The sequence below is a fragment of the Solanum pennellii genome, chromosome 1 (genome assembly GCF_001406875.1).
Source record: "Solanum pennellii chromosome 1, SPENNV200".
Classification (NCBI taxonomy): Eukaryota; Viridiplantae; Streptophyta; class Magnoliopsida; order Solanales; family Solanaceae; genus Solanum; species Solanum pennellii.
Genome location: NC_028637.1, coordinates 26365154 through 26391276, shown reverse-complemented (window position 1 = coordinate 26391276; position 26123 = coordinate 26365154).

Below are 26123 nucleotides of genomic sequence, written 5' to 3'. Positions count from 1 at the left end.
TACAGGAGACTGAGCACACGTTTCAACTCACAATTTCTATGATGTCTTTTTATCATGGCAACATGCTGATATATTGCCTAATGATGCTATTCTATGTAACTATCCACATGGAAAAGCTGTAATTTTAATACCCCATTACGCTATTCCATTCACTAATTTTCATGAATTATTTCCATACTTGGATTTTCTTCTTTGTTTCGGTGAATCCCCTTATTCAAATTGTGAATTCCAAAAGACTGGAAATAGTTGTTACAAATCAGTTGTAAGTTGCAATGATGCATATTTTACCATGTGTATAGAGATAAGATTATGCATTGAGTATTCTATTCGAACAATTAATCCATCATGGAGCATATAATCGTCACTCAATGTTTTTACATGGAGGGGTTCCATATTTTTCACAACCATTTCTCACACTTTTTCTTTTTCATTCTCTTTTCAACACACCCCAAACTCAGGCTTTTTGACCGAGTTGGATATTCAAACAAACAACACTTCTTGAAAGTTATGGGTAACTAAATACAGAGGGATCACAAATTTTAAAGTTTCTTCCAAGGGAAAGATAAGTCTCATGTAGGTTGAAGCAAGGTTGACACATCTCTGAAGGTTCACCATAAAGGGAGTATATTGTCAAATTATTTCACTCTTCAAAACTGTTGCCTAAGATAATTTCAAGTGCTTGAATCACAGAGTAAACCAGACCAATGGGGCGAATTCTAGTTGTCATCATACAAAATGTATAAAGCAATCTAATCGCCCAATGAATTGAAAACAATATCAAACAAGACTTCACATTTTCTAGCTAGTGTGCAATGTTCATCACAATAGACTCACTCGATAGTAGCCTAGTCACATCGAGATACTAAGAGTTGACACATTGAATAGGTAAATTCATTGGCCGCACTGTAGCCACAAATTCATTTTTTCAATTAAGAGCACTATTCAAGTCATCTGTATTGATCATAGCCGATACTCAAATAAACATAAGAACAACCACGATCACACAAAAGAGAGGTGGCACAAATTTTTAAAATAGGTTTAAAACCATTTCCATTAAAAAAAAAGGGACCACCCGCCAAAACATCCACAAGAATCAAGATCAAAAAACATATATAGATTACAAAACAAAATATTCACACACAAAATAGAATCACAAGAGGTAGGTATGGAAATACCTCACCCCACCCACAAAAGAAAGCAGTTGATCTCAAATAAAACTAAAGAAGAGACAATCAATAAAAACAACAAAGAGGGAGGTTAACCTATAATCTTGTTAGGCTAAGCCTGCATTGCAGTGTCTCCGTCTGTCAATGCATCAATGTCACTGGGAATCATATTCCAATGTAGCAACAAGTGTGGATCTACTAGAGCTATTAATGGTAGTGTCTCTCAAGGATCCCTATCAGGTAGTCGCAAAGATGTCCACCACTATATCAGCCTGATTGTCATAAAGAATCGCATATCGCTCATCAAGCTATTTTTAATCTGCCTAGTCCTCAGACTTACCAGTAGTAGAATCCTCTATAGTATCATCTCCGGTGGTAGCCAGAGGCATTTTAGAGCATGTCACAATCTTCTGCACCAAGGAAATCAGGGACCTCAGCCAACTCAAATAGTGATGTGAGTTCTTTGGACTTCAGATTTTCCACATCCTTTCACAGCTTGGAAATCTTGGCTTTCAAAGCCAAAACCATGGCTTTTAAAGTCGTAACCTCAATAGTAACACTCTTTCCTATATGAAAAATCTCTGCTCTCACTGTGGGAGCATCAGTGGAAGCAAACAGGGGTGTTAACGCAGTTGTAATAACTCTCTCAATCATCAACGACACATCGACCTTTACCCGAGAAGCGTACACATTGAAAAAATGTGCTAGGTGCACCATATTGAGGAGCATGTCATTAATGATCGTTTCCTCGAGGCAGTTGTACAGGCAGTAGTTCTAGGGGCCTGGGGATACCAGAAGAACTCAGATCCTAGAAAGTAGTTGAAGTAGATGTACATGATGTCTTGGAGGCCAAAGTTTGCAAGGCTGGCTCTAAAGGTAAACTATTAATATCAACCTCTAGAGATGTATCCACCGGCGCTGCTCTCCTCCTGTCCTCCTTTTCCCATGTGTACTCAACCTTTATGTGCCATATATCGGTGGAGAACATTGGTGTAACCTCGACATCCCTATTCTCTTTGTGAGGAACTCCATTTCGATGACATAACTAATCAATGATTATTGGAAATTCAAGGGACATCTAACATTTTTTGGTCCCCATGGCCATCTCTAGCTTTATAATCAACCCCTAGATCAAACTCTTATAAGCTATGATCAATTTGAGACAGGACACCTTTGGGTGGAAGAGAATTGACTTGTTCTATGATAACATGATAGAGTTGCTGATGAACTGAAACAAGTAAGAAGTTGCTATGTTCAAGTCCTTTGTCTCAATAGGTTCTCTAACTTCAATCCACCTTGAGGTGGTGTAAGATATAAAAGGAGCTAGCCATCTCTTCAAGTCATCTAGAGTCAGCGTAGTAATCAGGATCTGGTACTCGTGCTCAAATACTAAAGCCCTATCAACTACATTGTTGATATCATCATTGTTTCAGCTCATTGTCAACCCATGGACCATGAAACACTCCACCACTCTGAAGGCACTACTCTTATTCTTCCTCTATAGTACCAAATCACTATAGGAAGTGTAGAAATCTTAGATCTAGGTGGGATGTATTGGCCACGGGTCCGGTGAAGTTCTCGAACCGCGGGAACAGGAATATTCACACATAACTTCATATTTATCCCACACTATCTATGGACAATGTCTTCTCTTTTAGAATGTTACTCAATCCCTCGGCCCTTGACCGGTTGAGTAACCGGGGAAAAGGACACCAAACTAGTGTTTATGGAACCATCCTATGTGCAGGAGCTATCACTGAATCTTCAAAAAGGAAGGGTCAACTTTGGAATCCTAGACGGACCTAGACAAGCTTTTGCACGAATCTCTTCTTGCCAAGTCTGCCTTCGGAGGTAACTTTTTGCTCTTTAGAAGTAGTTGATCCTTTCTCTATCATAATACTCTGTGCCTTTCTTTGCGGAGGCATGCCACTATAATCAACAATGGTTCTCACCATATCTATTAAACACATTGAAAAGTGTTAGAAATCGTTGAATGAAATTGCAAAAATAAAATTATAAAAAGAGTTGTTGAACCATTCACCAAGTCTCTTAACCGAGCAAGATCGGGCTCACCTAAGCGACATGCTTTAAAAATTTATAGAATTAATGCATTGGACGATGCTCAGGGTCCTTTAACGAATTGACGACCATAGACTAGCAAACCAAATAATACAATGTATTTTATGGGTTGGGGCACATAAACATCAATCTAATGAACCATTTCGGCGAGCTGTGAGTTCCCGCGAAAAGTAACACAATACACTAAGTGAAAACATGAAATTAAGGGCGATCAAAATGGGACGTTGACAAATCCCAGAACTATTCAGCGAGCTCGACAAAATTCACCAAACGACCCAATGTTTAAATTTTCAACCACAATTCCCAAAATCATGCACAAAGCCCCCGAATTTAAAATAAAACGGAAAGACCATGCAATTAGTACTAGACCCATATGTCTCATGCCACGGGGTACTCAGACTTCCTTTGTTCAGCAAAAATTTGTCATTTGATGACTTTTTTCCTTAAATAAGATGTTAAACACTCCATCATTGGAAATATTACGTCATTTGTCATAAATTTGGGTCACTCAGACATCACCCAAATATACCTAATATAAAATAACCGCAACCCAATAATTTAGAACAAAATTTAACATACAAAACATGGTAAATGATTGATTTAAGAATGTAGGGATAAGTTCAAACACATTACAAACAATTGGAAACATAAAACAGAATTAATGCAATTACATATCACTTATAAACATACATTTACCTATTGTATTGGAGTTCTGTCAAAAAATTAAAGTACGAGCTTAAAAAAAACGTATAAGCTGAATTGAGAAATTTAAATAGCAAACTACAAAGTATTCCAATTTTAGCCAGTGGATAACACATTACTCTATTTCATTCTTATGTTTCCAGTAACCATGTCAGTATTTGAGCAATCTAGTTATTTTAGTCATGTTGTACTTTATACATTATATTATGAGTAGACTTAATATTGAGTTGGACTAGGGTCATTCGCCCTCAAGTCCCAAAACTACGTGCCCCCTAGGTTATAAGTCCCCTTTGTGAGTATCCGTTTAGTGATCACATCATCAATGCCTCTATATATCTGGCAGGGTATATAGGGTCCTCTTGATTGGGCGTACACATTGAAATCCGCATATAGTTCATGTTGTTTTATGCTTGTTATTAGTAGCTCTGGCAATCATATTCTATTTCATTAACTAGATTATTAGTTGTAGTTAAGTACTTAATTTCAATAATTTATAAATTTTTGTCATTGCATATAATTAGTTCATGTTTAGTATTTTAAGTATACTATCATGCCCATCTTATATCATTGCTCAGTTTTATGTTATGATTAGTTATGTGTATCGTTTACATTTACTCTATCTGCAAGTTCAACACCTTTCAAGTATTGACGCATACTCTGTGCTAATTTTTCTTGTGATGTAGGGTCTGGTCCTCAGTATTTAGATCAGGCATAGAGTGGTTCCTGATCTAGACTCACAACATCAGCGGTGAGTCTTCATTCTCCGAGGACGATTGACATGATTACATTTCTATTTTCGCTCCTTTAGTTTCAGTTTTTCTAGATTTAGCTTGGAAAAACATCTCTAGAAAGTTACAGGCCTTATTTCAGATATAGTTACTTTCAGTCTTTGCTTAAGAGTTTGATCTTTAAGTTATCATTAACCTCATCATGTATTTATTCATATAGTAATGGGTACTCCCCATCCTTTCAGTAATATGATGTTTTAAGCTTCCAAATAGTATACCTTTATTTAAGCAAAATCCTTAAGTATGTTTGTGATATGCTAGCGGGGTTAGGTTAGGGTTACTTGTGATCCACGGTCCCGTGACCAGGTCTTGAGGTAGCTTTGGGGCGTGACAAAACTCCTCAGCTAAGTTGATCCACTAAGTTATGCTTAAAAGCAATAACAAAATCACCTAAAAAGTATGATCCTTTCTACCCATGTTGTCTACTTGTTTATCATGGTATTTATTTGCCTGGACTCTCCCCCATATTAGTGCTCAATACTACTCCCAATAATATATCTCATGCTCATATGTTTAGAAAACCATTTCCTTATCCTCAAACTTTGAGATTATTACTCAAAGGATTTCTCTTTAAAGAAATATAACTCAAAACTCTTCATGAACTCATTTGAAAATTGGTGTTTCCTCTCATTTTAAATATAAAAATATTTAATATTTGAAATACTTAATTCGCATATATTGATTTCAAGAAATTTAAACTCGACCCTCCTCCTCATCATACTCACTTATTCAAGTCTTTGAGAAAATTATAAATATTTGTAAAGACTTCTAAAAATAGGGTTCATGCCGAATTATGAACTCGAACGATTCAATTAAAGGTTTTCAATAATCATATATAGAACTCAATAATCAATAACTCCATAACTACTCATCTCATGAATGCTCGACTTATAAGGTTCGTGCAAAATTATGGGCATGACGGTCTAAAATAAATGACCTCAATGTATAACATATGCAATCCGTAATTATGAAATATAGTTTCAAAAAGTATAAGGGACTCAATACTCAAGAACTTAGGCATTGAAGATCTTACTCCTCTCAAAGAAACTCTATTTAGAGAGTTCATTCACAATTATGGGCATGAGTAACTGACTCAACGATATCAGTGATAATTTAGACTCATGAATACATTATACTCATTCTCATACTAACTTAATTGAGTATTGACACATTTAATAAATAATTGTAGAAGAATAGTCGAAACGACTCAAAGGGACTTTGTCAAACATACTCGTAACTCTTCTTTGAATTTGAATTATGAAATCAAGGGTTATATTTAATGTAATAGATGATCTCTCAATGCTTATATGTAGTATAGAGTAGTTAGAATAAATAGTGTGTAAGGTACTATTTAAAAGAACTTAGACGAAGCGAACGTTGGCAAAAGGATGGGGTTAGCAACCCAGGGGCACTGCTGGGGCGTGATGCCTCATCCCCTAAACATCAAAGGCATCATCATAACGAACTCCTGCGCCGCACCGCCTCAGCATCACCCAAGAACCTTAAAAAAAATTCTTGTTTGATTTTTTTCGCTAACTCATCTACAAATGAGCTGCTTATTTCCAACTCACTTAGATTAATGTACCCAATATAAGTTAACCAATAACTACTCAAAAACAACCCTCAAACTCCTCAAACCCATCCTAATTCAAGAATGAAAGCAACACTTCAAGAACTCGTATCAAGAACGTAAATTTCTAAATATTTATAGATAGATTCGCAATACAAATTCATGATATCCATGTAGGGGAACGAAACTAACACAATGAAAACTTACATACTTCTTAGGATTAAATCCTTGGTGAAAATAGCTCCAAGACTTCAAGAATCGTGATTCTTCTTTCTTTTCTTCTCCTTTCCTTTTCTCGACATCCTCTCAAAACTTTAAACATGTTTAGAAATAATTGAAACTTATTTCACTCAGTTTAGATACATAAAAGGTTAACAAAAATGAGCTAGGCTAGTGGGGTAAGGAAAAGATGAAAATACCCCTCATTAATTTGGGTATTTCCTTAACTAGAGAGGTTGAACTCAAACATACATAAATCCGTCATCCGTAGTTGGATTTCAGAAAACTCAGCGAAATTGGAAAGATGACTCAAAGTTTTCATTTGGTACTTTATGAGTTCCCTAATTCATCATGTGCTAAAAGTTTTGTTGCATGAAGTTGACCAAAAACTTAAACGAACTTATGAATAACTTGAATTAATTCTCTTTAGGTCTTTTCGGAACTTAAGGTGCTACATCTAGAGACCTTAAAACATAAGAATTTAAGATTTCTCAGAAAAATCTTACTCACAACAACAAATCGTTAGAATCTTACCTCAAACTTTTTATGGGCTATTTCATTATCTGTCATTTGGAATCATTCGTCCTCGAATGACGGCTGAACTGTGAATGAAATCCGGTTAATCTTACCATATCCTGTGACTCATGAACTTTCCTACTTAACACAGTTTGGACTGATTCATACTATGAGTTGGGACCTTCTATAGAACCTAAGTCAAGAACGATGTAATTTTGAACATAGTCACACTATCTATGAAGTTACCTTATCTGAAACAATGGGAATATTTGCATGAAGTAAGAATAGGAATACCATATATAGGATAATGTTACCGTTATTTGTTAAGCTTAGAACACTCCTTAACTACACTCTTATTTCCATATAACATACATCATTGACTGCAACTCATACTTCCCACAAGTGTACACGACTTCTCTTACCAAGGCATGAGTCAATGGAACACTCTTACTATATTCAAGATTAATTCAAATCCAAAGGATCACATTCTATACACCTCTATTGGTAATCTCACCCTAAGAATATTACTCTTTACCACCATATTGAATCAACATTGAGATCATGTCAAGAAAAACCTAATGTTTAACAACACCACATTCAATCTTACTATTCTAAAGACTCCATGGACTCTAACTAACCAACTCCTTAAGAAGATGTCATTCTCTTATCATCTCCTATATACCAACTAGAATTTCCTGCATTACTTTTTGGAACTAACTAAGGGCTCTAATTAAACTATTTCTCATAGTACAACCTCATTCTCTTCTTCCTCCTTGTTTATACCCATAGATAAAATTATCACACCGTCATTATCATGAAAATAATATTAACCTTCTCCTTCTAACATCACTCCACTAAGATCTCATGCGAAGTAGGAATATTTATCTGTCCATCAACCTACAAACATATCACCTTCACCTTCTATTTCACAACTTAAGTACTATTTGATAACTTATTATACCTCATTACTTAGGAAGTTCTATAACCTTCTGAACATCACGACCCTCTCGAAAAAAAATCATAAGCCTAGCTTAGATCTATCCTCTAATGAATACATTTGTGTTTCTAGTCAACACATACACTTAGTCTGAATTAACATTATTGCTGATGAGTCCACAATTTGGACTCATTTAGGGATACATTTTGATAGGTTTAGTGTCCTTAAATACATATCATGTCTCTATAACTTATAAAATACCTTGAGTTTCAGGTATACATAGTTTGAGATAAAGCATGGACACAAAGGAGCTAAAAGGAAAAAAAGCACATAATGGAACAAGTAAGTGAAAAATCTTGTAGATCGTCGAACCCATTCAGCGAGTCGCCTAAAGTTCAAATCCTCACTTTTTTTCTAGTAAGATAAGTCTTGAATTAAAGGTCAAGTCAGTAGAGAAAAGGAGCAGTAGGCGTGTCGCCGAATAGTTCCACAAAGTAGTATTGGTCAACCAATAATTGAAAATACAAAGATGTTGCAGGCTAGCAAAAGACAACGATGAAGTTACCAAAGGGTGGATCTTTGTGTTGATCAGCAATCACAACTAACTGCCTCGAGTTTTCCTTCACAACATAACTTTTTGAAAACTATAAACGCATGTAATTATTTTTGGCTTCGTATCGTTTTTCATAGTATTGAAAGGTAAGTTTTAGACTTAACTTCTAGTCAGAGTTGTTGAGAGCTTTTGGTAACTTTGCTCTTGAAAATTGGAGATCCGACGATTCTCATCTTGGAGAAATTCAAATAACGTTAGGCAATTCTTCATCCTAGACATGATTGAAGTTGAAATAAAGCACACCAAGTCTATATTACTTTAATTTAGTATCATTTTCTTGATTTTCTTTAAGTCTATCTAATACCCCAAATCTTGGGGTATGATTTTGCGAATATTGGTTATATTATCTATTTTGTCTTACTTGTTGATGGTTTATTTGTTGTTAAAGTGTAATTCGTTTAGTAGTTGTGCATGAAATTAATGGAATTATAGTTGAAAATACAATTTCACCTCTATCTTTTTGGCTTATTTGAAGGAGAGGTTGTAAAACTATGACTACTAGATTTATAGCATATGGTATTAGGTCAACTTGAGGTTAAGCTTGAGAAAGTGAACCCTAGTCCTTCTCCACAAACTCAATTTGAGAGAGTCAGTGGTGTAAGTTGGAGGTTGTGCTTAATACGGAAAATGGGTGTTCAAGAGAAACGTATTTGATTTGGGGTAAGTTGCTCGAGAGAGAATTATACACCTTATAATCTACCCTAGTCACAAATATCTAACATACTTATCATCAAAGGTACGTACCCAATTGTTTAGTTTATCTTTTAATCCTATCACATCCCAAGAATTATGTTTCCTATTAGTCTCTCGTACTGTGTTTTAATATTTTAGATATTAATTTTGATTGCAAAATCCCACCATTGTTAATTAATGTTTGCATCACCCTTAGATTTAATGCATTTTATTCTATAAGTTTTTTACTATATTTGACTACCATGGTTAGATTTGTGCTTAGCTGAAATATTCTCAGTACTATCACGCCCTGAGCTACCCCCAAAAAGTGGACATGGGACAGATATACTGTGATTTCACAATAATTTTAATGTTTTTTCCTTAATATTGGTGTCTATAGCCCTTTTTAGTAGTTTTAACATGTGTTATCTTTGTTTTGGAGGCAAGGTGTCCAAAACAAAAATGCAAAAGGCAGCTGAGATTTGGTGCAGAGGTGACCCACGAAGGACATCGGCGGTCCATTGTTCCTTCAACGAACCTTAGATAGTGACTGTCGACTGAAAGTTAAGGCATTTTGAGAAACTCTGTGAAATCTTACCGAGTGGGGGATACGGAAGGATGGACGGGCCGTCGATTGATCGACGGACCATCCTGTTGGATCTTTGATTGGATTAAAGATAGTCCCAGTACCCTAAGTTGAAGATAATCTATGTATGAAACAACGGAAGGCATCAATGGATCATAGACACATCGATGGACTGTGTTGTTGGTCTGTCGATTTAATTAGAGAAGATGTCAGCTGAAGGATGAAAAAAAAGCTAAGTATGGATTGACAGAGGCAGTCGACGGTCTGTCGTTTCTTCGACGGACCATATGTAGGGGTCGTCAATTAAGGTCGCATTTTTTGACAACTTTCCTTATGTGAATTCCTTTCAATTTAGGATATATTATTTTTTATAAATAGGGTGTAAAACCTCATTTTTGGGGTTGGATTCTATTACTACTATTCTTAGTTTGTTTTTGGAGATTGAGTTTTTTCAACTTTAGCATTAATTAAAATTTTAGGATTTGATTGTCAAGTGATTTCTTGTTATTTATAGTTGAATTTTTGGATTTCTTCAAATTTTTCAAATTAAGTTCATGATTTATTGTTAATCAACTATGAATTGTGTTCTTCTATGCATGGGTAACTAAATCCACAACTACGATTGTGGGAACCATGAGTGATTAACAACGTAAACAAAACTTAATAAAAATTCTCAAATAGGTTAATTCATGCATTGATAATTCTTTCTCTTAGAAATCTTTTTAACAAGTGCAGGCGTTAGAACTCGCCTTGTTGCTACTTTCAGTACCAAGGAGGTAGTTAATAGGAAAAGAATTATCAACATAGATATCGCTGGATACTATATAATAGTCTATTCTCGATTGGTACAAAGTAATAACTAAGTAATATATCGAATATAATGTTTGGTATGAAAAAAAAAGGTAAGGGTTAGTAGCTTATACACACATAGCCGGACCAAGGTACGGGGTGAAATTCTTTAAATGTCGGACTATGGATTTTGATATACCTAACTTATCACTTTGCATGCAAAACACTAGCGAAGAATAGTTATAACTAGGAATACGGTGTTATAAACCTTTGGGGAACACTAACACCCTAGTTTCTCTCACAACTTAATAAACACTAAAGATTTAATCCTGTTAATTATTTTACTTAAAGATATTAAAAGACTTTTGTTTCACAAAACCCCCTCTTTAATTGCGTGTTTTCGAAAATGACTTTACTAAATAGAAGTAATCGTAAATTGAAGTTAAGTCCAAATCATTTTCCTCGTGGGATCGACCCCAACCTAATAGTTGGGTTTTTTACTTGATACGAATGCTTATACTTCTTTAAATAGGTGTAATTTGAGCGTATCAGGGACCTAGGACTACAAGTGATCCCAGGCTAACCTTGTTGGCATGATCATGAGCATACCAAATATTATAAACCGATGCGGAAGCTAAATAATAATTTAAATGAAAAGATGGGGAATACCCATATGCTAAAACTAAGATAATATGAAAATAGATGAGTTTAGTAGGAAGAAGTTATTAACTCAATACTAAGCTGAAACTATGTTCGAAACTAAAGTATAGCAAAAACTGAAACTAGTGAACTAAAATACTACAAATAACACATGACTATTGTCCTCGGAGAATGAGGACTCACCAGTGATTCTGGTAAACTGGAGATTGGGAATTGATCTAAGTGTAATCTAGATGCTGAGAACTTGAACCTAGATCACGAGAAGATGCCGTGCACATATTTGTCATTACTTGAAAGGTACTGAGCACATAGGATAGAATAAAGGTGAACTAAAACATAGCTGAACAAGCACAAAAGCAAGTAAAATGTTCTGAACATGATATACTGAATGCTGAGATAACTGAACGCAATACCCAATTATAATATGCTAAAACTTAATACTGAATATACTGATTAAAATGAACTGCGAGAGCTACTAATAATCAATAATAAAACCACACGAGCTATATGTGGTGTCCGAGACCCAATATACCCTGTCATAGATATAAAGGCATAATGGCATGATCACTAACCTGATGCCCACAGAGGGGACTTACAACCTACTTGTCTAGATGTTTTAGGACTATTTTGGTACGTTGAACCCTAGTACAACTCGGTATTATGCTACTCCCAATAAATTAAGTAATTAAAACATTATGATTGAATTTTTGTAAATACTGGATAACTCAAAACTGAACATGCAAAGTGAGAATAAAACAATTAATCTCATAATTATGCATAAATAACTGAGGCATGTACAACTGAATTGTTACAGTATCTAACATAACATGTGCAATTCAAGAACTACATAAATAAATAGCTAGGGTTCTGAAATTCATGTAATAATCTAAGTAATAAAAATTTAATCTGATTTGGAACATATAAATAACTAATTCGTGATATTGTGTTTAAGTTATAGAAACCCTAGGTTTAATCATGATAAGGGAATCAAGAAACTAGCTAAAAACTAGGGAACCAATGGGTGAAACGAACCCACTAGTGAAATCCCACATACCTGGTTATGAAATCCATGGTGAAATATTTAAATTTTGGGGCTGGAACTACTTGAATCTTGCTGCGTTCTAGAACTAGAGTTCTTGAAATTTTTCTCCTTTTTTGCTTTTAATTTTCTAAGTTTTTATTTATAATTTTGACTTAGGTAAGTTCTTGTTATGTTTCTAGGATTAAACTGACTAAAACATGATGATTTAGGGTAAAAACGACGTATCTTAGGGGTTAACAAAGTAGGAAAAGATTAAAAAAACCTGAGTTAATTGATGTCGGACCAAATGACGACCTGAACTGTCGAGCCATTGTCCAGTCGACAGTCCGTCGTTTGTGTCTGCTCGACATACCTTTACTAAACAGGTATAACTTTTTTCTCAGAGGTTAGATTTTACAAAACTCGTGGTATGGAAATATAATTCAATTATCCATCTGTTGATAGGTCATAGGACACACAATTAAATTTGTCCCAAGACTTATGATCATTTCAAGTTGACCAAACATCGTTTTCTCCCTAATTGAATTCTAACTTTCACCTACGGTCAGACCTACAGACCTTAGATTGAAAGACGGTCCATGTTGGTCATCCGCTGTTCGTGTCAGAGGCTGTGTAGTAAGAAAGTTAATAAACGAACGCCATTGATATACCATAGTCCGATCTACAATTTGTCTGTCCGGACGTGGGTTGAGACTTAGTCCATTTGGTTAAGCTGAATTTTGGGAGGGATGTAGTGAAAATCTATGGACCTCTAGTATCGGCCATAGATTAGACTACGGTCCGTCGATGGTACCCGTCGATTGGACCTGTAATTTTTTTCTGAAAATTTCATTTTTGGTCTGTTTTGAGTACGGGTGTTACATTATCTCCCCCTTGAGAACATTCATCCTCGAATGAAGACTAAATTAGTTTAAATAGAGGGAGAAAGATGCAATCCCTACTACTAAATATTGAGGATAAAATTTCTTATTCAACTGAGTTCCAAAAAAAACATACAAATACGGTGAAAATGCAAGTACAAACTAAAGGAACATGACTCTAAGACTGCATTCACGCATGAACTACTGAAAAACTCAAGAGGAAATAAAACCACAAGATGGAGTGGAATCGTAAGGAAAGAGTTGAGGATACTTGGCTTTCATGACTGCTTCTGCTTCCGAAGTAGCTCCCTCTTAGGACTAACTCCTCCACAAAACCATGACTGAAGCTACTTTTTTGTTTCTTAGCCTTCTAACCTGACTGTCAAGAATCGCAACTGGTACATCCTCATAATAAAGACTATCTTTCATAGCCACGCTCTCTAATGACACTATTGAGGGTGGTTCACCTACACAGTTTTTCAAGAGTGAGATGTGGAAGACCTGATGCACTGCTGCTACTCTGCTAGTAACACTAACCAATATGCCGCCTGGCCAACCCTTTTCAGGATATTGTAAGTGCCTACATATATAGGAATAATCATCCCTTTCATAGGTGACACTTTCAGGAAAACCCAATCATCAACTTGGAACTCTAGTTCCCTTCTCCTTACATCTCCATAAGATTTCTAACGACTTTGGGCTGTCTTAAGTCTATCTCTAATGAGTTTCACTTTCTCCATAGCATAAAGGATGAATCTAGGCCTATTAAAGTTGATTCACCTACTTCAAACCAACCACAAGAGATCTACATCAACGCCCATATAGTGTCTCATAAGGGGCCATGTGAATGTTGGAATGGTAGCTATTTTTGTAGGCAAACTCAATAAGAGGAAGGTGATCATCCCAAATACTTTTGAAATCGATCACAAAGGCTCTCAACATATCATCTATGATCTGAATGGTACAGTCTGCTTGTCCATCCGTCTGCGGATGAAATGTTGTGTTAAGGTTAACTTGAGTACCAAGACCCTTCTGAAATAACTTCAATAAATTAGAGGTAAACTAAGGTCCTCTATCTAATATGATAGGCAAAGTAACCCCATGAAATCACGCGGTTGTGGAAATCTAGTTGACGATGCCTAGAGGATGCAACATCCCGTCCCACTCCCTCTAGGGTTCTATAGGGGCAACGTCAATATCACTAATTTTGATGGGCATCTTGTCCTACCTCATATACACAGGGGCACATGTTCGTTGTAACTAGTAGTTTAATGTAGATGCTCACTGCGAGGAGTTAGTTTTAAGGGCTACCATCTGAGAATCATTATGCTCACATAGAGAAACTGAGGTCTGTGTGAAAGAGTTGTGTAGGGAGGCCAAACTTAGACATGAACGTCATCGGGTTGAGCGTGTTCCCTCTATCACTGAAGGGAGAGACCGCAATATGATTTATTGAGTTGCCCTATAATTCTATCTGTACTTAGGATCAGTTGAGGGATGTGCTCCTAGAATGGTACTACCGGGTGTCCAAAAAGCTCAACCACAAAGATAGAGTGAACAACTTTGTGCCACTACCTGAGGAGTCCATAAGTAGCTCTTGGGAAAGATTTACTGCGTTCTTGAGAGGTGTCCCAAACTATTGCATTGATGATGAGTCATTGAAAGAGTACTTCTATCAGCGACAAGATGATAATAATAATAAAGCAGTGCTTGATACTATTGCGGGTGGTTCTTATGGTGAGTGCATATATGCATAGATTACAGAGAAGTTGGAGAAAATCTCTCGCAATAATAAGGGTTGGAGTGCTAGAAAATCGGACACTGGAAGAAACACCTTTTGGGTGCAAGTTACACATAATTCGGCAGCATATGAGATTCATGAAGATATGGCTCAAATGAAAACTAAGATTGGGCTGGTATTGAAACATGTCACTTGAGGTGTAGAGAAGGCAAATACGGTTAATTACTTCACTAAACCACCACCACCAGCAGATTACAACTATAATTAAGAGGATACTTATGTAGTAAATGATTAGGCGAGCGGTTTCCAAACAAACGCCAAGGCTCTAATAACGATAATTAGCATTAAGGTCAACAAAATCATGGTCAGAACTATGGGAATTACAATAGAGAGGGTCAGTATGTTCGAGATGGAAACTACAACCGCAACATTTTTAACTGGGGTAACCATGGTAACAGAAATGATCAAAGTGGAAGTAGTATGGCGTAAGTTGAAGATATGTTGAAGATGATTATGAGGAGGTCTGATGTTAGTGATGAGCACGCCAAGGAATTGAGAGGTGATTTAGCTAATATTGGGAAAAGGTGGATGCACATGCGATCTCGATTTAATCATGTTGAGTTACAAATTGCCAATTGTCTACTATTATGAACCTACGACAATAGAGTACTCTTCATAGTAATACAATTCAAAATCCAAAAAATGATGGATATTTCATGACAGTCACTACTCTAGTAGGTAAGTAAATTATTGATCCACCTTTGCCGTCTATGGTAGAAGATGAGATGAGGAAAGAAGAAGAGGTGGTGGAAACTAGTGGTCAATTGGTGGACAAGGCGTCGAAAGAAGCAGAGGTACCCCAAAAAGTGATCCCCATTCCCAAACCGCCACCACCATTCTATTAAAGATTGGTGAAGAAGATTGATGATAGTAAATAACGGAGTTTTATCAATATTTTGAAGAAACTTTTCATCAGTGTCCCTTTAATAGAAGCTTTGGAGCAAAGCCTCATTATGCCAACTTCATAAAGGATTCGGTTATAAAGAAGAGATCGGTAAGTTGTAAGGATAATGAGCGAATGCAACATTATAGTGCTATCGTTATAAGGTCTCTTGTGTAGAAGAAGGAAGATATGGGAACTTTCACTATTCCATTTACCATCGGATTATTACACTTTGCCAAAGAACTATGTTATCTAGGTGCAAGCATAAATCTCATGCCTCTCTCCATTTATAAGAAATTGGGTTTGGGTTACTGAAGGCCCATTGCAATGCGGTTACTTGTGGCCAATCGAACAGTAAACAAACCTATTGGGATACCCCATGATGTGCTCGTGCAAGTAGAATCGTTTATATTTCCAGCCAATTTTGTGATTTTTGACTTTGGGGTGGACATTGAGATTCCTATTATTCTTGGGAGGTCGTTCCTTGCTACTGGTGGCGCCTTGGTTGATACGGAGAAAGGGAAGATGAAGTGATGGTTGAACAATGAAGAAGCAGCATTCAACATTTGTAGGTCAAACGGTATCTGCTATATCCTACAAGGTTGAGAGTACATCTGAGGTACAAATCGAAAAGTGCCTAGGTGTTGAAGCACTAGCGGTAGTGATCATGACTTATTTTAGTGATGGTATTGAAGAGTATGGGTCTTTAGTTGCGGCACTTTAACGAAGTGAATATTGGTCGAAACCAAAGAAATTGGAGTTAGATATGAAGAATCCCATCTGCGAGACCATCTATTGAGGAGTCTCCAAAATTTGAGCTTATGTCTCTACCACCTCATCTGAGGATCACATTTTGTGGGTAATCATTACATCGGATTTGAATGACCAACAAGTAGAGTGTTTGGAGGAAGTTTTGAAGAGGTTCAAGCGAGTCATTGGTTGGAGTTTTGCAGACATTATTGGGATCTCTCCCGGTATTTTTTCACAAAAAAATCCAACTGATGCCCGATCACAAGCCATGTATTGAGCAGCAGAGACGGTTGAATCCACCTACACAAGAGGTAATGAAGAAGTAGAACGTTATATAGTTGGATGCCGGAGTCATATATCTTATTACAGATAGTAGTTGGGCGTGTCATCTTCAGTGTGTGGACAAAAGGGGGGGAATGATAGTAGTGCCCAATGAGAGAAACGAGTTTGTTCCAATGAGGCCGGTAAGTGGATGAAGAATTTGTATAGATTACCAGAAACTGAATGCATGGATTGAGAAGGACCATTTCCCTATGCCCTTCATGGACCATATGTTAGATAGACTAGCAGGAAAACGATGGTATTGTTTTATTGATGTCTATTCATTTTACAATCAAATCATTATTTCCCTGGAGGACCAAGAGAAGTCCACCTTTACCTGACCTTATGGGACATTCGCATTCAAGAGGATGTTGTTTGAGTTAAGTAATGCACAGGTCACTATCCGTATGTATATATATTATGTCTATATTCTACATTATGGTGGAGGACACTATTGAGGTACTTATTGATGACTTTTCAGTTTTTGGCGACTCCTTTGACCGGTGTTTGAGTCACTTGGTCAAGGTTTACAAAAGAAGTGAAGATTGCAATCTTGTGCTAAATTGGGAAAATGTCACTTTTTAGTGAAAGTTTGTACAGTATTTGGACACGCATCTCGGAGAAGGGGATACAGGTTAATCAAGCAAAAGTTGAATTTATCGAGAGACTTGCTCCACCCATCTCCGTAAAAGGTTTGAGAAGTTTTCTAGGACATACGGGCTTCTACGGGAGTTTTATTAAGTCTTTTTCAAAAAATGCACATCCTTTGTGCAAATTACTTGAGAAGGAATGTGAATTCAATATTGATGAATCATGTTTAAAATATGGAGAGTTGAAGGAGAAGTTGGTGTCTGTGCCCGTCATTATTTCTCCGGATTGAAGTATGCCATTTGAGGTAATGTGTGATGCTAGTGGGGTTGCTCTTGGTGTGGTACAAAGACAAAGAAGGGATAAAATGCTTCACCCCATCTATTACGCATGTAAGTTTGTAAATGAAGAACAAACTATCTATATTGTGACTGAGCAAAAGCTTCTTGCGGTGATATTTGCTTTCAAAATTTGGATCCTATTTTCTTGGAACGAGAGTCATAGTGGATACTTACTACTCTGCTTTGAGGTATTTGATGGAAAAAAAGGATGTGAAACCAAGATTTAATAGATGGGTGCTACTAGTGATTGAAATTCAAGTTGTCGATCGCTTGTCAAGATTAGGGGATGAACCTATGCGAGAGTTGGGTGAAAAGCCTGAAATTTATGTTACCTTCCCTGATGAGCATGTATTGGCGCTTCTCATGACTTTATTCCATGGTTCACCATTTTTGCGAATTATCTAGCCGATGATATAGTCCCATTGGACTTGTCCATTTATCAAAGGAAGAAGTTAATGCATGATATGAAGAAGTTCTTTTGAGATGAGCCTTACTTATACCGAAGTTGTGTTGATGGGCTTATTCGTCGTTTCGTGCCGGAAGTTGAGAGGTTTAGTGTTTTGGAGGCGCTCCACTCGTTGCCTGTGGTGGGCACCATAGTGGTATCCGGACTGCACACAAGATTTTGCAGTGTGGGTACTACTGTCCAACTATTCACTAAAATGATCATAAATTCGCCAAGTCATGTGATAGATGTTAAAGAGATGGAGGAATCTCGAAGAGGCAAGATCTCGCTTTAAATCCCATTCTAGTGATTGAGTTATTTGATGTATGGAACATTGATTTTATGGGCCCATTTATGAGTTCTCATGGGATGAAATATATACTTGTGGCGGTGGACTACGTGTCAAAATGGGTGGAAACCATAGCTATTTCTAACATTGTGGAATGGTCTGGTGGATCCTTATACTTGTATAAGTTTGTATTGTGTACTCTTCTACTTAACATTTTGTCAACTGAACCCTTAAACTCCACCAAAATGATATCTTTCAGCCCCTCCAACCATGTGTGCAACTCACACTCTTTTTATTTAGTTCACATGTCATATCCACGTAAGATATATTAATGCCACATCATAATTATTTTATAACTATTTTTAAAAATTATTAAACAAAATTATTTAATAAAATGTAAAATAAGAACATGTTAATTTATTATTGGCATTTCTAATCCTCTCTATTTGCACTATTTCACCACAAAACGGAAGTCATAACCGACGTCGTAAAACCCATTAAGATCCAACTATAAAACCCAATATAGCCTTTTCGATTTTTCAGCATGGATAGCAATACAAACTGGTCGGAGAAGCTAGAGGATCTCGTTGATGATGGAGAAATCGATGGAGACATTACGTCGTCTCCATTTTTGTCGGCGTCATCTCCATTTTTGTCGGCTTCATCGCCATTTTTGCCAGCAAAATCAAAGTAACAACAACCTAAGCCACCTTAAACCACAGTAACAACAACCTAAACCACCTAACAACTAGATCTATCCAAACTTTTCATAATCCAATACCAAATACTATTTCACACCCCAAATTGCTTCAAAATAACAATAATTTTAGCAAAAGAGGTCAAGTTACTCATCAGAGATATTAACAACTATAGTTATGCCACTAATTTTCTGATTTTTTCTGTGCTTATTAGGTTCAAATTTTTTTTGCCTAATTTCATTTTTTATTTAGGTAACAAAAATAAAAAAACAAGAAAGAAGTTGAAAAGGCGTGAGGAAAGGTAGAAAAGAGAGAAATGAGGTCTGGGAAGGGAAAGGGAAAGTGTGGGAGTGGCTAAAAAAAGAGTAGTGTGGGGAAGAAGATGATGTTTTTTCCTTTTAAAATTTAATATTTTCTTTTTTTTTAAAAATAATTTTAATAATTTAAAGGTAAAAATTAAGATTTTAAATTGCATGTTAACTTGCCTTTACAGGCATGTCACTACACTCTCTTGCCAACTTATCTGTATTAATGTCACATAAGGGCGGTCAATGGTAAAAGAGGTTTAATATGTCGTGTTATGTTGAGTATAAAGGTTCAGTTGACAAAATGTTAAGTAGAAGAGTCAACGATACAAACTAATACAAGTATAAGGGTGTACCAGACCATTCCCCTTCTAACAATGAAGAGAAGAGTGTCACGACATTCTTGAAACAGAAAATCTTCTCCAGATTTGGCACACCTAGGGCCATTATTAGTGATGGTGAATCTCATTTTTACAATAAGTTGTTCAAAGGGCTATTAGAGAAACACAGGGTTCGCCATAGTGTAGCCACTTTGTACCATCCACTGACTTGTGGGAAAGTTGAGGTATCCAATCGAGAGATCAAGTAAATTCTGTCGAAAATGGTAAATGCCAATAGAACGGATTGGTCAAAGAGGCTTGATGATTCTCTATGGGCCTAGCGGACTGCACACAATACCCCCAAAGGTATATCTCCATACCAATTTGTATATAGGAAGGTTTGTCACTTGCCAGTGGAGTTAGAGCACAAAGCCTTATGGGCAATGAAGAAATTGAAGATGGATTGGAATGAAAAAGTTTAAGAGAGACTTAATGGGTTGAATGAACTTGACAAGTTTCGACTAAAAGTATATGAAAGTTCAGTCTTCTACAAAGAGAAGATGACGAAGTACCACGACCAAAAGATTGAAAAGCGATAAATTTTTTTGGGGACTTGGTGCTTCATTTCAGCTCTAGGCTACGCTTGTTTCGTGCAAACTCAAGTCCAAGTGGATGGGACCATTCCTTATCACTAAAGTGTTTCCACGTGGAGCTGTTGAGTTCAAGAACAAAGAGGGTGCAAAGTTCACAGAAAATGGGAAAAGAATTAAGATCTACATACGGCATGCGGAGAGTATCCATGAAGTCATTGAGGCATATCACCTTGATAAAGTCTGAGTAATCAAGGATCAAGTGTGGCGCCACGACGTTAAATCACGCTCTTCTTAAGAGGCAACCCAAGGTGTATCCGCTACCCATCAATAGGTTTTTATTTTCTTTGTAGGAATAGTTGCATTCTTTTGTTACATTTTGTTTTACTCATCTTCATGCGTAATTTTTTATTGTTGGCTAGATATTAGTTTGGGTACCATGTTTAAAAAGTGTCCAGATAAACACAACAAGAATAGTTTAATGGGTGTTTAATGTGCAAGGACCTAAACCAAGAATTCTGTAGAAAAAGGTCTGGTGCATAGATCTACGGACCCCATCGATGGACCGTCAATGGTGTCGTTAGATTCCATGTATGTATTGAAATTTTGTCTAAGTCTTTGAGCAATTGACAATTCGTCGACTGACCTACGGACCGTCGACGGGGTGTCGTCATTCCAAAGAACTAGTGACCCGACCCGACCCTGCTGGTTATATTAAAAGAAAATTGTTCATCAACCTCCAAAAGCTTTTAAAATTCTTTCCCAGCCGTTTCCCACCCCTTATTTACCTTCGTTCCCGTCATATTACCATACCTGTCCCTTCCATTTTCATCAGAATCCCCCAACTTCCAAATTCCCCTAAACTCCCAAAACCCTCTTCTTCAAAAATTCTACTTTTTTCTCTTGGTTTCTCCGGTCGATGTTCAAAGGGGGGCACGTAGGTTGTTGAAGAGATCACTCACCCAATCATTCCACTATGATTTTCAAGTATTTTGATTCCCTTTGCTTAATGAATTCTCATTCATTTGTTATTGGAAACAAAAATTGGAATGTGGGTCTTGACTTAGCGACAAAATTATATGTTTGTGCTTCTTAAAAATTGGGTAAAATGTCCCTTAGAATGATAGAGAGTGAATGGGTAGTAGTATATTCTGTTTAAAATGAGTTAAAGACTTTCTGACATAGGGTTTGGTAGCATCTTAGAATCCGAGAATCAACCTTGCGAAATCAAAACCTTAAGCATGAAGAAATGGTCTTGTAATTGCTGTTATGTGTTGGATAAACTTATGCGGGTCTAAAAGATGTCAAAACCTTCAACTAAAGACAAGGTCTGAAATCTGTCTTTGACCAACAACACGAGACCTATCGACGGATCGTCTATTGATCGACACCCCGTCGATGGGGTCCGTCGATTGATCAACATTTCAATTGCTTAACTCTTACATAACGGAAGTGGACTACGGTCCGTCGATTGATCGACGGGCCGCTATGTACTTTCGTCATTTCTAAAGGAGACCCTGTTTTGCGAGAGTTCAAAAATTATTCAAAGTGTTAGACGACCGAAGTGGACTACAGTTATTCAATTGATCGATGGGACATTCTACACATTCGTCGTTTCGAACTGAGAGGTCTGTAAAATGAAGAATATAAGAATTTATAAATGTGTAACGATAGACACTATCGATGGGCAGTCGATAGTGCCCGTCAACCAGTACTGTAGTCTGAACTGGAATGTACTTTGCATTTTTTTTGGTTTAGTTGTTTTTTTAAATTGGTAAGATATGAGACTAACAACTGTATTACAGCTAATATTGCCCCCAAATCGGACATTGTTTAGTCAAAGGGCAGGTCCAAATTTTTGGCTCCATCCCATTGGTTAATTAGCATTTTCGACAATGAGCGGGGTCCTAAATATCTACCCCAAGGCACCCTTACCCCTACACCAGCTGCATGAACCACTTAGGGTATCCCCCAGAAGGTTGTTTCCGGCGTAGTCACTGCCTCCCAGTCTTATGAGGAGCGTACACTAACCAACACACTGTCTGGGTCTGCGTTGGTTCTGAAGGAGCGTCAGGCTCTGATGTGGCATCAAATTTAGAGTCGTCCCACTCAACAGGGTCAAATGAGACCACTGCCCCCAATTCCAGATAACTTGGAGCCACTCACCCAGAGGTTCCTACCCGCCGAACCTCGTCTAATGTGGCTCATAGTTCGGAGTCTGCTCCGGCACCCAAGAATGATGTCCCTGCACCGGTTCCTAATTAGCCAAACCGGTGATGCGTAGATGGTTTGTGTCAGGTCTACAGGGATGTAAAGGTTCTATATGTCAAGGGGGTGATGACACGATTGGTGATAGTCGAGCGGAGAGTTCTTACAGGGAGGATTCACACAGTCATTGATGTCCATAGATTATTTACCTACCACAAGATCGAATAGATGGCTATGAGTCTGGGGTCATATAGAGAGGAGATTGTTAGAGAGTTATACTCCTCATATGTGATGACTCTTACAGATTCTTTCGATATGCGGGTGAAACCTGCCAAACAGGACCAACTAAAACAGAACCTAGTTCGAGGCTGCCGGGTGGACATTTCTCCTACGTCCATCTGTTGCTTCTTGTACGGTGTGACCAGTGTTTCTACGAGGGATCCCTTACTCCGGAGTTTGATTTTAGGTAGGGTTTGGTCAAGAGTGGCCTATTTCAGAGACCAGATATCAGAGAGAGAATCCACCAAGAGGTGGCTTGTACAGCAGCTGTCCATTGACAGTGAGGGAGAAGAAAGGGTGTTAGACCCCAGAGGCCTTATTAGAAAGGCCAACCTCAGTTTCATAGCCATGTTCTTGTGGCTGTTAGTCCTCCACCACCTATCTCCCACGGCAGCGTATAACATTCTTACATGGGATAGAGCAGTATTGGATGCAGCATTAGTGGCCGGGTTTAAGATCAACTTCGCAAAGTTATTGATCTCGGTGATACATGAGAGGGATTTTAAGACCTCTACTACTTACCCATTCAGTTGTATGATCTTTTTATTATGTAGGGATGATGGAGTGCCCATTTTACGCTATGATGCCCTCTGTACTCCGATCGGGACTACGGATATATGTCTCATCAAGGATGAGGCCAATGTGGTTGCACCGCGGAGAAGGCCTAGAGTTGAATTGCAGTCGCTTAGTGAGAATTTGACGGATACGCTAGAGTTATCCCAAGGATTTGATCCTTCCACTTCAGATCCCACTGATACCACCCCGACCGAGTCTGTCCCTAGAACTAGTAGAGTACCCAGCTCCTCCCGTTCTACTCCACCTTCTGCAACAATGGTCCCTACAGCAAGGGTCCAGAAGTTAGAGGCCTAGATGGCCATCCTATTGCATCATATCCAGCCTTGGATGTTGAAATCCATTGCCGATGATGTGGACCGGATTTAGAAGAGGGTGGACCAGCAAACAGAGCGGAAGATTCAGGCGGTTAACCAACGCCTTGATGCATTTGAGCTGCGTCTTCTTGCATGCCCAACCCCCACCATTAACTTGACTACTCTTCAAGAGGTTGTGGCGAGTTTGTGGGTAGATGTTGACAGTATACTGGAGGTGAGGGGACCTGATCCCGTGACTGCAGCCATGGAGCTAGCGGAGGACACAATGTTTATTACATTATTCACTGCTGCCACTGCACCGCCGCCTGATCCACATGAGCATATAAAGAGGCACCATTCTAGCCTCACCACATTAGAAGAGGATGCACGTGCAAGGAAGAAGGAGCAGACGGATCTTGATGCTTCAAGGAGAGACTGTTTGATTGATGAGGACTCATGAGTTGGTTGTTGGGCATCTAGTTCAAGACCTAAGGCTTTTGATAGGAGCACCACTGAGGGTGTGAAGATTGTTGTGGTCACCACTGAGGGTGACCTTACTACTGAGGATCCGAGTTCGAGAAAACCGAAACCGTCTACTTGTTAATCCTCGGCGCTATGCACCTCAGGTTTGCTTCACCTACCACCATGTCTCTATATTTCTTAAGCATTGCGGACAATTGCATGTTTTTTGTTGGGGTGGGGTAAATAGAAAGTGAGTGTTAGGGTGAAGTATGAGTAGCCCAACTCACGATCCTCTTTTCAGGGTTTTCTTGCCTGTGTTCTTTTGCCCCACAAGAGACTGATTACTTTACTGCTGAACCGACATATCGTAACTTGTATAAAGTATGAAAGTGAAATATGAAGCATGATAAGCATGAATAATATCCCGTTCTATGAAATTGCTTGCATGAATAGGTATAAAGAAGTTGAATCTATTGGCTTTAATCATGACATAGAGATGCACCGAATGCATGACCCTCAAATGAACAGTCAAACTAGGTGTTTGACAATCTGATAGGGTAACGAGGTGTCAAGAGAGTGTGAAGAATTTTGATTGTTCCACTGTTGGTGCCTAGCTAGAATAAAGTGAACCAAATGAAACTTTTATTCCTTTTTTATACAAATATGTTGAGCCTATAATAGACCTTTATTTTATTTACCAACTCACCTTCTCTGGGTATAATTTGTTGGCCCTGGTCCCTCCTTGGACATGTGCACCTCAACTCAGGCCAAAAGAATAAGTTGTGGGTGCCTAATGCAGAAACTGACCTCATCTTGGCCCTGAACCAACCTTTGGAAATGTGTACCTCTACTCATGGCAAAGCCATAAGTTGAGGGCAGTTATTATGAGTGATGACCCAAAAAGTGGGTATGAAAAGAGTTATGTGGAAAAGAAAGAAAAAGTGATCAAGAGAAGTGATTCAGTCAAAATTATCAATTGAATGAAATAAGATAAACATAATAATTAAAAAAAAAGAAAGAGAAAAGAAAGAAAAAGAGTTGAGCAAAAAGAAATAAGAGTCACTTCCACAAAGAACAAAGGAGAAAACAAGGCAAAGATGACAAGAAAAGAAAAGTAGGGAATAATAGATAATGAGAGAGGAAGGACACTTATCCGTAATGTCAAGAAGGGTACAAGGTCAATAAAATGTATCCATATACCATACTTGACTCTGAACTGACGTTACAATCCATGAAAGTTCTATCATGCTCCTAAGAGTCTAATTTGGTGAAATAAAGCAGTGAAAATAAGGGACAAGCCTATGGAGACAAGTACTAACTAGGTGTGAATTTGTTTTGAGCGTGAGTGTCGAATAATTATCCTTGTACCCAAAGTTAAAATCACCGAGCAAAAAAGGAGGATTTCTTTTGAAGTGAGAGCACTAGTTGCAATATAGGAAAGTTGGTACCTCGGTGAGAGGCAAAAGAGTAGAGGTGTCGGTGCATGGTGAGTTTATGTCATTGTGTTATCCACATGAGTGATCTTATCAAGCCTAAGAGTAGAAGCATGAATGTGAGATTGATATCCATGTGATTGTGACAGCTTAAACGAGGATACTTTTGTACAAAGTGTTGCGTTGAGTCATAGTGCATTGCTTGAGGACAAACAATGAATTTAAGTTTAGGGTGTTGATGTACCGTTTTCACGATACTTTCAATGCTATTTCCTTTTGATTGATGCATGTCTAGAGCCCTTTTGTAGCACTTTTAACATGTTTTTATCTTTGTTTTGCAAG